The sequence below is a fragment of the Aquarana catesbeiana genome, linkage group LG10 (genome assembly GCF_042186555.1).
Source record: "Aquarana catesbeiana isolate 2022-GZ linkage group LG10, ASM4218655v1, whole genome shotgun sequence".
NCBI lineage: Eukaryota > Metazoa > Chordata > Amphibia > Anura > Ranidae > Aquarana > Aquarana catesbeiana.
In genome coordinates, this window is record NC_133333.1 from 215,550,523 (window position 1) to 215,566,495 (window position 15,973).

A 15,973-nucleotide genomic window follows, 5' to 3' on the forward strand; every position below is an offset into this window, starting at 1 on the left:
ATGCTGAAACTTCGAGTTGCCAAGTGACAGTCAAAAAACCTTAAAGATTTAGAGAAGATCTGTAAAGAAGAGTGGACCAAAATCCCTCCTGAGATGTGTGCAAACCTGGTCACCAACTACAAGAAATGTCTTACCTCTGTGCTTGCCAACAAGGGTTTCTCCACCAAGTACTAAGCCATATTTTGCTGGGGATCAAATACTTATTTTACTCACTGAACTGCAACTTAATTTATAACATTTGTATCATGTGTTTTTTCTGGATTTCTGGTTGATATTCTGTCTCTATCATTCAAAATACACCTGTGATAAAAATGAAAGACCCTTAATTTCTTTGTAAGTGGGCAAACTTTTTCGAAATCTGCCGGGGATCAAATAATTACAGTGCATCCGGAAAGTATTCACAGCGCTTCACTTTTTCCACATTTTGTTATGTTACAGCGTTATTCCAAAATGGATTAAATTCATTATTTTCCTCAAAATTCTACAAACAATACACCCGGGGCGGACCGACCCATCGGGCAGTCGGCACTGCCCGAGGGCCTGGGGGCAGAAGGGGCTCGGCCATGGAGAGTGCAGGTCTGGTGGTGGGGAGCAGGCAGCGAAGAACTTGGCGTGCGAGCAGGATGTCAGCACCCAGCTCCGAGTACCATCTCCACACGACGATTGGCCGGCCTCACAAACGGAGACTGCAGGCAAGGCAAGCAGCAAGGACGGCCCAGAGGATAGGCTCACAGGGGGCCCGGAAGGCAAGGACGTGTGGGAGGCGCAGACAATCAGGGACTGCTACTCGAGTCAGTCTGGCTATCACACTAAATGGATCCGCTGGAAGCAATGCAGCAGAGCACCCCCTTCATCACCAGAATGAGACCTGCCTGCTGATGGTCATTATGAACGTCCTCCTACTGCTGGCAGGAAAGTAGGATGGCAAGTATCATGACACATCCACAGACACGGACTGGGACAGGGGGACACAGGAGGAAGGGACTGCAGACACCCCCTCCCTCTCTCCCACCCCCCCTCTCTCTCACCCCCCCTCTCTCTCACTCTTCTTTCTGTCTCATCCCCTTTCACTCTCTCCTGCCCTCTCCTTCTCACCCCTCTCCCATGCCCCCTCTCTCTCTCACGCTCTCCTCCATGCCCCCTCTCTCTCACTCCCCCTCTTTCTTGCCTCCCTCTCTCTCACTTCCCCCCTCTCTCCCCCCTCTCTCCCCCCTCTCCCACCCTCCTCACCCTTTCTCTCTCTTTCTAAACCCCCTCTCTCCCTCATCCTCTCTTTCTCTCATGCCCTCTCCTCCCCTTCTCACCACCCCTCTCTCCACTTTCTCTCTCACCATCCTATCTCTCTCATTTCCTCCTTTACCCCTCTTCCTCTCTTTCACCCCTCTCTCACACCCCCTCACCCCTCTCTTTTTCTAACCCCCCTTTCTCTCTCGCTATCTCTCTTTTTCACCCCCTCTCTCACCCTTACTCCCATCCCCCCTCTCTCTTCCCCCTACCCTCCCCTATCCCCTCTCTCTCCCACCCCCTCACCCCTCCCTCTCACACCCGCTCTCTTTTTCTAAGCCCCCTCTCTCTCACCCTCTCTCTAATCCCCTCACCCTCTTTCTCACCCCCTCTTTCATCACCCCCTCTCTCATCCACCTCTCTCACACACCCCTCTTTTTCTCCTCTCTCTCTCCCACCCCCCCTCTCTCTCTTTTTGAGTATGATGTTACAAGCTTTGCATACCCATTTTTGGGCAGTTTCTCCCATTCTTCTTTGCAGGACCTATCAAGCTCCATCAGGTTGGATGGGGAGCATCGGTGTACAGCCATTTTAAGATCTCTCCAGAGATGTTTAATCGGGTTCAAGTCTGGGCCACTCAAAGACATTCACAGATTTGTCACGTAGTCACTCATTTGTTATCTTGGATGTGTCCTTAGGGTCATTGTCCTGTTGGAGGATGAACCCTTGCCCCAGTCTGAGGTCCAGAGTGCTCTGGAGCAGGTTTTCATCAAGGATGTCTCTGTACGTTGCTGCAGTCATGTTTCCCCTCAATCCTGACTAGTCTCCCAGTTCCTGCTGCTGAAAAACATCCCCACAGCATGTTGCTGCCACCACCATGCTTCAATGTAGGGATGGTATTGGCCAGGTGATGAGTGGTGCCTGGTTTCCTCCAGACATGATGCTTGCCATTCAGGCCAAAGAGTTCCGTCTTTGTTTCATGAGACCAGAGAATTTAGTTTCTCATGATCTAAGAGTCCTTCAGGTGCCTTTTGGCAAACTTCAGGCAGACTGTCATGTGCCTTTTACTAAGAAGTGGCTTCCATCTGGCCACTCTACCATACAGGCCTGATTGGCGGAGTGCTGAAGAGATAGTTGTTCTCCTCTCTTCACAGAAAAATGCTGGAGCTCTGTCAGAGTGACCATCGGGTTCTTGGTCACCTCCCTGACTAAGGCCCTTCTCCCCGATTGCTTAGTTTGGCTGGGCGGCGTGCTCTAGGAAGAGTCCTTAGGTTCCAAATGTCAGGGAAGACCAGCCAGTACTCAAGATGGCCGAAGGAGAAGTCGACCTGTGACCTCAGCCTGTCAGGGAAGACTAGCCAGTACTCTAGATGGCCGAAGGAGAGGTCGACCTGTGACCTCAGCCTGTCAGGGAAGACCAGCCAGTACTCAAGATGGCCGACGGAGAAGTCGACCTGTGACCTCAGCCTCTGTCAGAAGACCTTCGGTTCACCTGTGTGCACATTACCAAGAGGCTATTTAAACTTGGTCTGTGCTTGCATCCAGTGCGGTCTGTTCTACAGCGTTCCCGTGTGTTCCTGCCTGCTTTACCCGTGATACCTTGCTGGGCGTTTGCTGGGTTGCATTTTGGGGACTTTTCCTTTTAGTTTTTAATTTGCCTTTTGCTGTCACTTTTTAAATAGCTTTTTTTTTTTTTTTTCTTGTTTCATCAGTCTATCAATTAAGGAGTGTGGTTAATTGCTCACAGGTGCCTATTTAACTTGTTGTAGGACTCAGTCTGAGCGTGCTCAGTTTGAAGCTGTGGAGCTTGGTGTAAGTGGAGCTGGATTAAGTGGGAGTTAAAAACGAGAGTTTAAAACAGGAGGTTATAACAGGGGTCATAGTACCTGTGTAGTGTGAGTATCTGAGTGTTGTCTGAGTAGTGTGTGTGGATCATTAGTACTTGTGTATTGTGTACCTGTGTATTGTCTTGAGTGTTAGTGCCAGGAAGCTAGTTGTTAGGTAATTTGGACAGGGTAAAATCCCCAATCCTCACCAAATTTAATAGGTACGATGCCCGGCGGGTGTGGAGAGGCGACTCTTTGTACATCTTGCCGCATGTATGCGTTCCTTGATCATCCGATCGAGGGCGAATACTGCTGTGCAAAATGTAAGCACATTGTTTCCCTGGAAGCCCAGGTTCTGAATCTGGGGAAGCAACTGTCAGCACTGAGAAGTCCCTCCATACTAAAGGTGAGCCAGGAACGTACACGGCAGGTGCCGGCAGGGGCCAGCACAGAGGCGGGTGGAGACAAAGAGGTGCAGGCACTAGCAAAGAGTAGATGGGTGACAGTCAGGAGGGGTAGAGGGGGAAGTGCCAGGGAGGCCGATCCAGGACTGGAGCATCCCAATAAGTACACTCCATTGAGTGACATTGGTGTAACCAGTCAGGGACCAGCACTGCTGGAGATGAGGGATTCTCCTAGCTGCCAGGGGAAGAACTCCTCCAGTGAGAGTGGGGGGGCAGCAAAGGGAAAGGAAAGACAGATTCTGGTGGTAGGGGACTCAATTCTTAGAAGGACAGAGAGGGCAATCTGTAACCAAGACCTGAAGCGCCGTACAGTATGTTGTCTACCGGGCGCTCGGGTTCGGCACATCACGGATCTTGTGGACAGATTACTGGGAGGGGCTGGGGAAGACCCGGCTGTCATGGTGCACGTTGGCACCAATGACAAAGTCAGAGGCAGATGGAGTGTCCTAAAGAACGATTTTAGGGACTTAGGAGCTAAATTGAGGAAAAGGACCTCCAAGGTAGTGTTCTCAGGAATACTACCGGTACATCGAGCCACACCAGAGAGGCAGAGGGAGATTAGGGAAGTAAACAAGTGGCTGAAGAGCTGGTGTAGTAAGGAGGGGTTTGGGTTCCTGGAGGACTGGGCCGACTTCTCAGTCGGTAACCGGTACTATAGAAGGGACGGACTGCACCTAAATGAGGAGGGTGCAGATCTGCTGGGAATGAAGATGGCCAAAAAGTTAGAGGGGTTTTTGAACTAGGCGATGGGGGGGAGGGTCCAGAGACAGTGATAGCCAGCGCGGAAGATATTCCAGAGGGTAGTATTGGGGGCATTAGTGGTAGGTTAACCAAAGCACAAAAACACAAGGTGAGTATAGTAGCAAGTCCAAGTTGCAATCTTGAAACACCCAATAGGAGGACAATATGCGACCGGTCTAAACTATGTGGCATGTTCACCAATGCCAGGAGCCTGGCGGACAAGATGGGTGAACTAGAGATACTGTTGTACAAGGAGGATTTGGATTTTGTGGGAATTTCAGAGACCTGGTTCAACAGCTCTCATGTTTGGCTGGCAAACATTCAAGGGTATACCCTATACCGCAAGGACAGAGAGGGTAAAAAAGGGGGAGGGGTATGCCTATATATCAAGAATAATGTACAAGTGAATGTGAGAGATGACATCACTGAGGGGGCTAGGGAGGAGGTGGAATCTTTATGGGTAGAGCTCCAAAGGGATGAAGCTAAGGGGAAAATAATACTGGGAGTATGCTATAGGCCCCCTAACCTGAGGGAGGAAGTGGAGACGGATCTTTTATCACAAATTGGATTAGCAGCAAGGATGGGAAGTGTTATCATAATGGGGGATTTTAATTATCCAGACATAGACTGGGCGGAGGGAACCGCGCATTCATTTAAGGCTCGCCAGTTCCTTAGTGTCTTGCAGGACAATTTTATGGGTCAGATGGTAGACGCACCAACTAGAAATAAAACATTACTAGATCTACTGATTACCAACAATACAGACCTGATAACAGATGTGGAAATACGGGGCAATTTAGCTAACAGCGATCACAGGTCAATTAGTTTCAGTATAAATCACACAAATAGGAGACATGAAGGGAACACAAAGACACTGAATTTCAAAAGAGCCAACTTCCTTAAACTACAAACCTTGCTAAAAGGCATAAATTGGGATAAAATATTAGGAACAAAGAATACGGAGGAGAGATGGGTTTGCTTTAAGAGCATATTAAATAAGGGCATTAGCCAATGTATCCCATTGGGTAATAAATTTAAAAGAGCGAACAAACATCCTGGATGGCTTAACTCCAATGTAAAAATGCATATAAAAGCAAAGGAGAAGGCCTTCAAAAAATACAAGGTTGAGGGATCATCCACAGCATTCAGAATTTATAAAGAATGCAATAAGAAATGTAAGGGTGCAATTAGGTTGGCTAAGATAGAACATGAAAGACACATAGCGGAGGAGAGCAAAAAAAATCCCAAGAAATTCTTTAAGTATGTAAACAGTAAAAAAGGGAGGACAGACCATATTGGCCCCATAAAGAATGAGGAAGGACATCTGGTTACAAAGGATGGGGAGATGGCAAAGGTATTGAATTTATTCTTCTCCTCAGTCTTCACGAGTGAATCGGGGGGCTTCAGTAACCAAAACTGCAGTGTTTATCCTCATGACACAACACGGGAAGCACCTACATGGTTAACAGAGGACGGAATTAAAATTAGACTTGAGAAACTTAACATTAATAAATCACCGGGACCAGATGGCTTGCATCCGAGGGTACTTAGGGAACTCAGGTGATTGCCAGACCGTTGTTCCTAATTTTTACAGACAGTCTATTGACTGGAATGGTACCAGCTGATTGGAGAAAAGCCAATGTAGCACCAATATTTAAAAAGGGCCCAAAAAACATCCCTGGGAATTACAGACCAGTTAGCCTAACATCAATAGTATGTAAACTCTTGGAGGGGATGATAAGGGACTATATACAAGATTTTAGTAATAAGAATGATATCATTAGCAGTAATCAGCATGGATTCATGAAGAATCGTTCTTGCCAAACCAATCTATTAACCTTCTATGAGGAGGTGAGTTGCCATCTAGATAAAGGAAGGCCCGTAGACGTGGTGTATCTGGATTTTGCAAAAGCATTTGACACAGTTCCCCATAAACGTTTACTGTACAAAATAAGGTGCGTTGGCATGGACCATAGGGTGAGTACATGGATTGAAAACTGGCTACAAGGGCGTGTTCAGAGGGTGGTGATAAATGGGGAGTACTCAGAATGGTCAGGGGTGGGTAGTGGGGTTCCCCAGGGTTCTGTGCTGGGACCAATCCTATTTAATTTGTTCATAAACGACCTGGAGGATGGGATAAACAGTTCAATCTCTGTATTTGCAGACGATACTAAGCTAAGCAGGGCAATAACTTCTCCGCAGGATGTGGAAATCTTGCAAAAAGACCTGAACAAATTAATGGGGTGGGCGACTACATGGCAAATGAGGTTCAATGTAGAAAAATGTAAAATAATGCATTTGGGTGGCAAAAATATGAATGCAATCTATACACTGGGGGGAGAACCTCTGGGGGAATCTAGGATGGAAAAGGACCTGGGGGTCCTAGTGGATGATAGGCTCAGCAAAGGCATGCAATGCCAAGCTGCTGCTAATAAAGCAAACAGAATATTGGCATGCATTAAAAGGGGGATCAACTGCAGAGATAAAACGATAATTCTCCCGCTCTACAAGACTCTGGTCCGCCCGCACCTGGAGTATGCTGTCCAGTTCTGGGCACCAGTCCTCAGCAGGGACGTACTGGAAATGGAGCGAGTACAAAGAAGGGCAACAAAGCTAATAAAGGGTCTGGAGGATCTTAGTTATGAGGAAAGGTTGCGAGCACTGAACTTATTCTCTCTGGAGAAGAGACGCTTGAGAGGGGATATGATTTCAATTTACAAATACTGTACTGGTGACCCCACAATAGGGATAAAACTTTTTCGCAGAAGAGAGTTTAATAAGACTCGTGGCCACTCATTACAATTAGAAGAAAAGAGGTTTAACCTTAAACTACGTAGAGGGTTCTTTACTGTAAGAGCGGTAAGGATGTGGAATTCCCTTCCACAGGCGGTGGTCTCAGCGGGGAGCATTGATAGCTTCAAGAAACTATTAGATAATCACCTGAATGACCGCAATATACAGGGATATACAATGTAATACTGACACATAATCACACACATAGGTTGGACTTGATGGACTTGTGTCTTTTTTCAACCTCACCTACTATGTAACTATGTAACCTGCACCTGTTTACCGACCCGGCTTGCCTCTGACTCTGCTACCAGCTGCCTGCATCCGACCCGGCTTGTTCTGACTCCGCATCTGCCTGCTCCTTCTACTACCATGCTGCCAGCCCGTTGCCGACCCTGCCTGCATCCAGACTACGCTCCTGCCTCCGCTTCTGCTCCTGACGTTCCCGCCAGTGTTTGACCCGGCTTGCCCGACCTGCATCTTCCGCTCATTGGAGAACCCTGCTCCAGCACCGTGCCACCTGCCACTGTTCTACATTACAGTGAAGACGAACTGTTTGGCACTTGTGCGACTCTGCACTTCTGCTCCTCCTGTCTACTCTATCAGGGGGCCAGAATCAGTGGAGCAAGAGAGGCCGTTCCCTGCATATCAGGCTCTACCGTCAGGTACGTGACAGTAACAGACAGCCACGTCTGAGCCTGCGCAGGGACCCTCTCCTATGGATGAGCTTTGCCAGCACCTGGCCGGCTTGGCACAAGCCGTCAAAGACCTACAGCAGGGCTACACTCAGCTAGAGGGACGCCTACAGACCCTGACGGGCGCTGCAACTCCGCAGGGTCCACCTTCAGCATCAGCCTCCTCTCAGGGATCTGCTCCTGCTCCTGCCGTGGTCATGCTCCCACCTGAGCCCAGGGTACCTACCCCAGACCGGTTCCTGGGTGAACGCAGCAAGTTTGGAGCGTTTCGGAACGCATGTGAACTGTATTTTGCCCTTCAACCCCGCACATTCTCCTTAGAAGCTACCAAGGTCGGCTTTGTAATCTCCCTGCTACAAGGGGAGCCACAGTCCTGGGCCCACCGCCTTCTGGAACAGAAGGCCGAATGCTTATCCGACTTAACCTCTTTCTTCAGTGCCATGGCCCAGCTGTACGAAGATCCTCAGCAGACAGCTTCAGCCGAAGCGGCCCTTCATGCACTTCAACAGGGTCGTAGGGCGGTGGAAGATTACGTCTCTGAATTTCGATGATGAGCATTTGACACAAACTGGAACGACGCCGCCCTACGACACCAATTTCGTATGGGCCTCTCCGAACCACTCAAAGATGAGTTAGCGCGGGTAGGGGTACCCCCTACCTTAGAAACCCTGATTGATCTATCCATCCAGATCGATCGCCGGCTGAGAGAATGAAGACTAGAGAGAGCGTCCACTCCATCCCCTCCAGTGTGGATGTTACCTCGGGTACCCAGCTCGTCCTATCCCGCTCCACCTGCTCCAGCCACTCCGGCTCCTGACGCCCCGGAACCTATGCAACTCGGCCTGCTGCGGCCCTCTCTTACTGTTGAAGAAGGTCAACGCCGCCGCCAACAGAACTTATGCTTATACTGCGGGGTATCCGGACATTACGTGAGGTCCTGCCCAGTGAAACCTCGTAAGTCTCTCTTCACTACTTCTGCCTCGCTAACCCCAAGCTCGCTTAGCAACTCCACTCACTTTACTATTCCTATTTCTCTACAGCTGCCAGGAAGGACTCTTCAGACTACCGCCATAATTGATTCCGGAGCCTGCAGCTGCTTTGTGGACTTGTCCTTTGCTGCCGAACATCATATCCCCCTGCAGCCTAAAGCACAGAAACTCTCGGTTCACTTGGCCGATGGTTCCACTATTAAGTCCGGAGCAGTCACTCACAAAACCATTCCTCTGCTGACCATCATGTCCCAGGACCACCGAGAACTGCTACGACTAGACGCCATTGCTTCCCCTCTGTTCCCAGTTATCCTCAGTATACCTTGGTTGAAGGCCCACGATCCCCATAGACTGGTCTAAAGGAAGCATTAACTTCGTCTCCTCTTACTGCACCCAGCACTGCCTACAGACCTCCTGTGATGTTCCCGCTCTGCTGTGTCTAGATACACACTCTGAAACCAGTCAGCTTGTGCCTACAGCCTACCACAGCTTCCTAGACATGTTTAGTAAGAAGGGAGCAGAGATCCTCCCACCTCATCGGCCCTATGACTGCCCTATAGAGCTACTTCCCGGAGCCGAAGTTCCCTTTGGGAGGATTTTCCCTCTGTCTGAAAGCGAGCTGGTGGCACTGAAGGACTATATCAATGACAATCTCAGGAAAGGCTTCATCCGCCCTTCCACGTCTGCAGCTGGGGCGGGGATTTTCTTCGTCCAGAAGAAGGATCAGTCGTTAAGGCCCTGTGTGGACTACCGTGAACTTAACAAGGTGACGGTAAAAAACCGTTACCCACTTCCATTAGTTCCCGAACTTTTTCAAAGACTTGGTTCCGCTACCATATTTACAAAATTGGATCTTCGGGGTGCCTATAATTTGGTGCGCATTCGGGAGGGAGACGAGTGGAAGACTGCTTTCCGCACACGATTTGGGCACTACGAGTATCTCGTGATGCCCTTCGGGCTCTGCAATTCTCCGGCTACCTTCCAGCATTTCATTAATGATGTTCTCAGAGACTTCCTGGACTTGTTTGTCATTGTATACCTTGATGATATGCTAATTTTTTCTTCCTCCCTAGAACACCACCGCAGACACGTGAGAAGTGTATTAACCCGCCTTCGACAACACGGATTATATGCCAAACCCGAGAAGTGCGAGTTTGAACGCCAGAGTATCCAATTTCTGGGGCTGATCATTTCCACTGAAGGTATCCGGATGGATCCCCAGAAGGTAACGGCTATCCTGGACTGGCCTACTCCATGTGACAAGAAAGGTATTCAACGTTTCATAGGCTTTGCAAACTTTTATCGAAAATTTATTCGGGGGTTCTCAGCAATCATTGCCCCCATTACACAGCTTACCAAACAGGGGTCCCGATTCCGCTGATCTCCAGAGGCTCAGTCGGCCTTTGAAACGCTGAAGAGGTTTTTCACATCTGCACCCGTCTTGAAGCACCCAGACTCGGCCTTACCGTATGTCTTAGAAGTGGACGCCTCGGAAACTGCGGTGGGAGCTATCTTGTCCCAAAGACAGGGCCCCAAGGCCCTGTTGCACCCAGTCGCGTTCTTCTCGCGTAAACTGTCTAGCGCGGAGAAGAATTACGACGTTGGGGATCACGAACTTTTAGCAATTAAGGCAGCATTAGAAGAATGGAGATACCTTCTCGAGAGAGCAGCACACCCAATCTTAATCTACACAGATCACAAGAATCTCGAATATCTAAGAACAGCAAAGAGATTGAGACCTCGCCAGGCCAGGTGGGCACTTTTCTTTTCGAGATTTACCTTCCATCTGACATACAGACCTGGATCCAAGAACATAAAGCCGGATGCGCTATCACGCATGTTTAGCAAATCCCAAGACATCTCTCCCCCGGGTACGATCCTGTCCTCGGGAAATTTCCTTCTCCTACAAGGGGACTTAATGACGCAGATTAAACAAGCCTCTGTGAGGAGTTCTACACCATCTGGGATCACTTTATGGACACAGGAAGGGCTACTCTGGTATGAGGATAAGGTCTTTGTGCCGGAGGATCTACGAACTGCCACGTTGAGCATGTGCCACGACCACGCGCTGGCAGGACACTTTGGGGTCAGCAAGACTGCTGAATTGGTGCAGCGAACCTTCTGGTGGCCGGGGGTGGCAAGAGACTGTAGGAGATATGTGGAATTGTGCACCACCTGCATCCGTAATAAGAACAGCAAATCCAGGGCCTGGGGTCTGTTGAAGCCATTACCTGTCCCGAACAGACCATGGAGAATGATTTCAGTTGACTTCATTGTGGAACTGCCCCCATCCGAGGGATACAGTACTATCTTTGTAATCGTTGATCGATTGTCCAAGATGGCCCACTTCATTCCTATGAAGGGCACCCCTTCTGCACAAGAGACGGCACGGATCTTCATCAGAGAGGTTATAAGACTCCATGGGGTTCCGGCTAACATTGTCTCAGACAGAGGGGTCCAGTTCACCTCCAGGTTCTGGAGATCCTTGTGTGAATCCTTGGGTATTGAACTTTCATTCTCTTCAGCCTATCATCCGCAGACTAATGGTCAGACAGAAAGGACCAACCAGACACTGGAACAATATCTGCGCTGCTTCTCCTTTTCACAAGACGATTGGGTGTCCTTACTTCCCTTAGCCGAGTTTGCCTACAATAATTCTTCTCATTCAGCCACGAAACAATCTCCCTTCTTCGCAAACTAAGGTTTTCATCCGTCCTTTCTGTTTAATAACATTCCGGAATGCCCGGTACTCGCTGTACTGGAAACATTGGATTTCTTTAGATCCAACAACAAGCTGCTACAAGAGAAGATGGCCAAGACTCAAGCTTATAACAAACAGATCTTCGATAAGAAGAGAAGAGGAGACCTGATCCTGAACCCGGGGGACCAAGTCTGGTTAGCCACAACAAATCTGAAACTAAGCTGTCCTTCAAGGAAATTAGGCCCCAGATTCGTGGGACCGTTTCCTGTAAAGAGACGAATTAACGATGTTGCCTATGAGCTGGAGTTACCGGAGACCTTCAGGATCCACCCGGTGTTTCATATAACCTTACTGAAGCCCGCCATCCCCATCTCTTTTCCGGATTGGAATACAGAGCCACCCGAACCTGTGGTGGTAGATGGCGAAGAGGAATTTGAAATAGAGGCGATTTTAGATTGCAGGAGAAGGAAAGGTCAAGTTCAATACCTTATTAAGTGGAGGGGTTACGGTCCTGAAGACAATTCGTGGGAACCTGAAACCAACATTCATGCCCAAGAACTGATCCGAACCTTTAAGAGGACCTATCCTGACAAAGTAGCCAGATTGGGCATCCGGAGGCTGCCCGTTAGGGGGGGGGCAATGTCAGGGAAGACCAGCCAGTACTCAAGATGGCCGAAGGAGAAGTCGACCTGTGACCTCAGCCTGTCAGGGAAGACCAGCCAGTACTCAAGATGGCCGACGGAGAAGTCGACCTGTGACCTCAGCCTCTGTCAGAACACCTTCGGTTCATCTGTGTGCACATTACCAAGAGGCTATTTAAACGTGGTCTGTGCTTGCATCCAGTGCGGTCTGTTCTACAGCGTTCCCGTGTGTTCCTGCCTGCTTTACCCGTGATACCTGCACCTGTTTACCGACCCGGCTTGTCTCTGACTCTGCTACCTGCTGCCTGCATCCGACCCGGCTTGTTCTGACTCCGCATCTGCCTGCTCCTTCTACTACCACGCTGCCAGCTCGTTGCCGACCCTGCCTGCATCCAGACTACGCTCCTGCCTCCGCTTCTGCTCCTGACGTTCCCGTTCTTCTTCTATTTACGAATGATGGAGCCCACTGTGCTCATTGGGACCTTCAATTCTGCAGACATTTTTCTGTACCCTTTCCCAGATCTGTGCCTTGATACAATCCTGTCTCCGAGGTCTACAGACAATTCCATGGCTTGGTTTGTGCTCCAACATGCACTGTTAACCCCTTCCCGCCGACCGAACGCACATATGCGTACTCGGCTTTCCGGGGTTATACCGGGATGATGCCCGCAGCTGCAGGCATCATCCCGGTACCGTTGTTTTCAGCGGGCGATCGGCTACCCGAGTATAACAACTGATGCGGCTAAAAGCCGCTCGGCTGTTATACCGGAGGAGCGGGAGGGGACATCCCCCCCCCTCCCGCCGCTGTTACCGGGCCTCCTGTGCGATCGGGAGGCCCGGTGTCCGTTCGGCTGCCTTCGGCGGCTGGGGGCGGACTGGAACGAAGCTGCGAGCGGCTTCGTTCCAGCCTTCTTCTTGTAAATGCGGAAGCGACGTCATGATGTCACTTCCCGTTTACTCGGCTGCCAATGGCGCAGAATTTAAAAAAGTACACAGTATTCAGAATCGCCGTTTTCGGCGATCTGAATACTTTGAAGTGTAAAGGAGGGATGGGGGGTCTTTTAGACCCCCCATCCCTCCATAAAGAGTACCTGTCACCACATATTACTGTCACAAGGGATGTTTACATTGCTTGTGACAGCAATAAAAGTAAAAAAAAAAAAAAAAAAATTTAAACACAATTTATAAAGTACAAAAATAAATAAATTAAATAAAAAAAAAAAAAAAATTTTTAAAGTGCCCCTGTCCCCGCGAGCTCGCGCAGCGAAGAAAACGTATACGGAAGTCGCACCCGCATAGGTAAACGGTGTTCAAACCACACATGTGAGGTATCGCCGCGATCGTCAGAGCGAGAGCAATAATTCTAGCCCTAGACCTCCTCTGTAGCTCAAACCTGGTAACCGTAAAAAATTTTTAAATCGTCGCCTATGGAAATTCAAAGGTACCGTAGTTCGTCGCCATTCCACAAGTGCGTGCAATTATAAAGGGTGATATGTTTGGTATCTATTTACTCGGCGTAACATCATCTTTCACATTATACAAAAAAATTGGGGTAACTTTACTGTTTGGATTTTTTAAAATTCATGAAAGTGTCACTTTTCCAAAAATTTGCGTTTAAAACACCGCTGCACAAATACCGTGTGATAAAAAATATTGCAACAATCGCCATTTTATTCTCTAGATTCTCTGCTAAAAAAATATATATAATGTTTGGGGGTTCTAAGTAATTTTCTAGCAAAAAATACGGATTTTAACTTGTAAACACCAAATTTCAAAAATAGGCTTAGTCATGAAAGGGTTAACTGTGAGACCTTATATAGACAGGTGTGTGCCTGTACATGTGATTTTTTTGTTTTTTATTTTTAATAAATTTGCAAAGATTTCCAACAAACTTCTTTCACATTGTCATTATTTGGTATTGTTTATAGAATTTTGAGGAAAATTATTTAATCCATTTTGGAATAAGGCTGTAACATAACAAAATGTGGAAAAAGTGAATGCTTTCTGGGTGCACTGTATTTTCCCCACTGTATATGGTTTCTGACCCAATTAAGTGATGAAGCACAGTATTCATCAGAGGTTGGTTTAAGACTCGGTTTACACTGCTGTGATGGCAAAGTCATAGGAGTTTGCCCTGTGACTTCTTTCCAAATTGATCAGGCTTGGATGCCATTTAGGAGCCTGTACAAGGGCTGAAACTACACAGAAGCTGAACCAAGTAGTGCAGGAAACTTTTCTAAAGTCGGAGTGACTTGTGTAGTATCAGTTAAGACAGCTCTCCTAGGGAAACTATGAATTTGAGATGTCATGTGACTTGGGGTCTCACAAGTCAAATCCCACGTTGCAGCAGTGTGAACCAAGCCTAAGGAGGCTTCATCACTTAATTTGTTCTGTGCCATATACATTGTATCCTCAATGTAGTCCATACACATTATTTACTATCCTTAAGCCCTGATGAAGGGAGCAAGTTTTTGGCCCCTGAATGACATTGGCCGTCTGCCACCTGATTTTACAGGTGGAAAAAAATGTGTATCTGAACTCTTAATTTGTAGTTTGTGCTTCAATCCAAAATCCATTTATTTGAAGGGTTTTTTTATTGCTGTCTGTGACCCCACAGGGAAACTTTTCTTCCACTTTCGGTGTGGTCACTAGAGGCAGGAAGTAAGGGAAATGCTTTTCAAAGAGGATACAGACAAAAAAGTGTTCTGACCCCTCTTCACTTCATCCAAACAAAAAAAGGTAACAGGAGGATGACATTTTGGATTTGTACCTGCAGTGTATTACAGTACACTTGACCCTCGGTCCTGGCATCATTTTGAAACACTAGTTACCTGGCTGTGTTCCACTAAAGTGATAATAAATCCTCAGTTTCTTAAGCACTTTCAACAACGGAATTAATCACTTCTTTATCTTTTACTCCTTACCTATGTTCCTGTTTAAGCTGGTGCCATGATTGCTGCCCCAGGTTTAATGTTTGAGGAAAGCTTCTTTCTCTTGCAGCATCCAATGGAGCCACCATTGCATGCAGGGACTAGATATGTGTCTCTCTACACTGTGTGCATCAATAGAAACACAAAGTCCTGTAGCCTACAATGATCAGTCCTCCCCCACTCCTCCCACCTTCTCCAAGCTAACAGACTGGCTCCAGACTGCATTGTCCACTGTTAAAGCTGAAAGTTCAGGGAAGCAGCACCGAGAAAGCAGAGTCCAACAGCAGTGAAAGTTGTAAGCTGCAAGTGCCGCAGTAAGAAGGGAATGATTCTTTTATTGTGCTCAATATGTTAAGCTAAAAACACTGAGGGTTTAATACTACTTTAAACATTTTTGAGGCATAGACCTGAAACAAGCAAGAACCTTAATAGAAGACATATTTCCTTCTGTCTATACTTGTTCTAGGCCAGCCACTCAAAAAATGCTGCATCCAGTGCTCTAACCGCAAATAATTTTTCATGATGGGTTTACTTTAAGGCACTTACAGGCTAGACATTCATCTGACTTGGATGGTTACAGTTAGATTAAGAAATGCCCCCGTCTATACATCCTCCCCACCCCACAGACGCCTCATGGACAAGCATTCCTGGAGGAAGTACCAATGGGCTGGGCTGGATTTTCCTGGCTGATTGCTGTGGTAACACCCCTTACAGCCTCACCCTCCCCACGATAAACCATTGCCCAACCCTCTACAAACCAAGAACGCACCTTCTCTAGGTTGGATTGTGCAGGTTTATAAGACAACCTTTTCACTGAGGCTGGGTTCATACTGATGCAGCCGCGGGTCCCAGCAGGGGGTCGGGTGCGTCCCTGTACACCGATTCAGGTGTGAATCAGGTCCAAATTTTTGTGTGAATTCGCACCTGAAACAGAGCCAAAGATGCACAGGACCCTTTTTCCCTGAGCCGTGT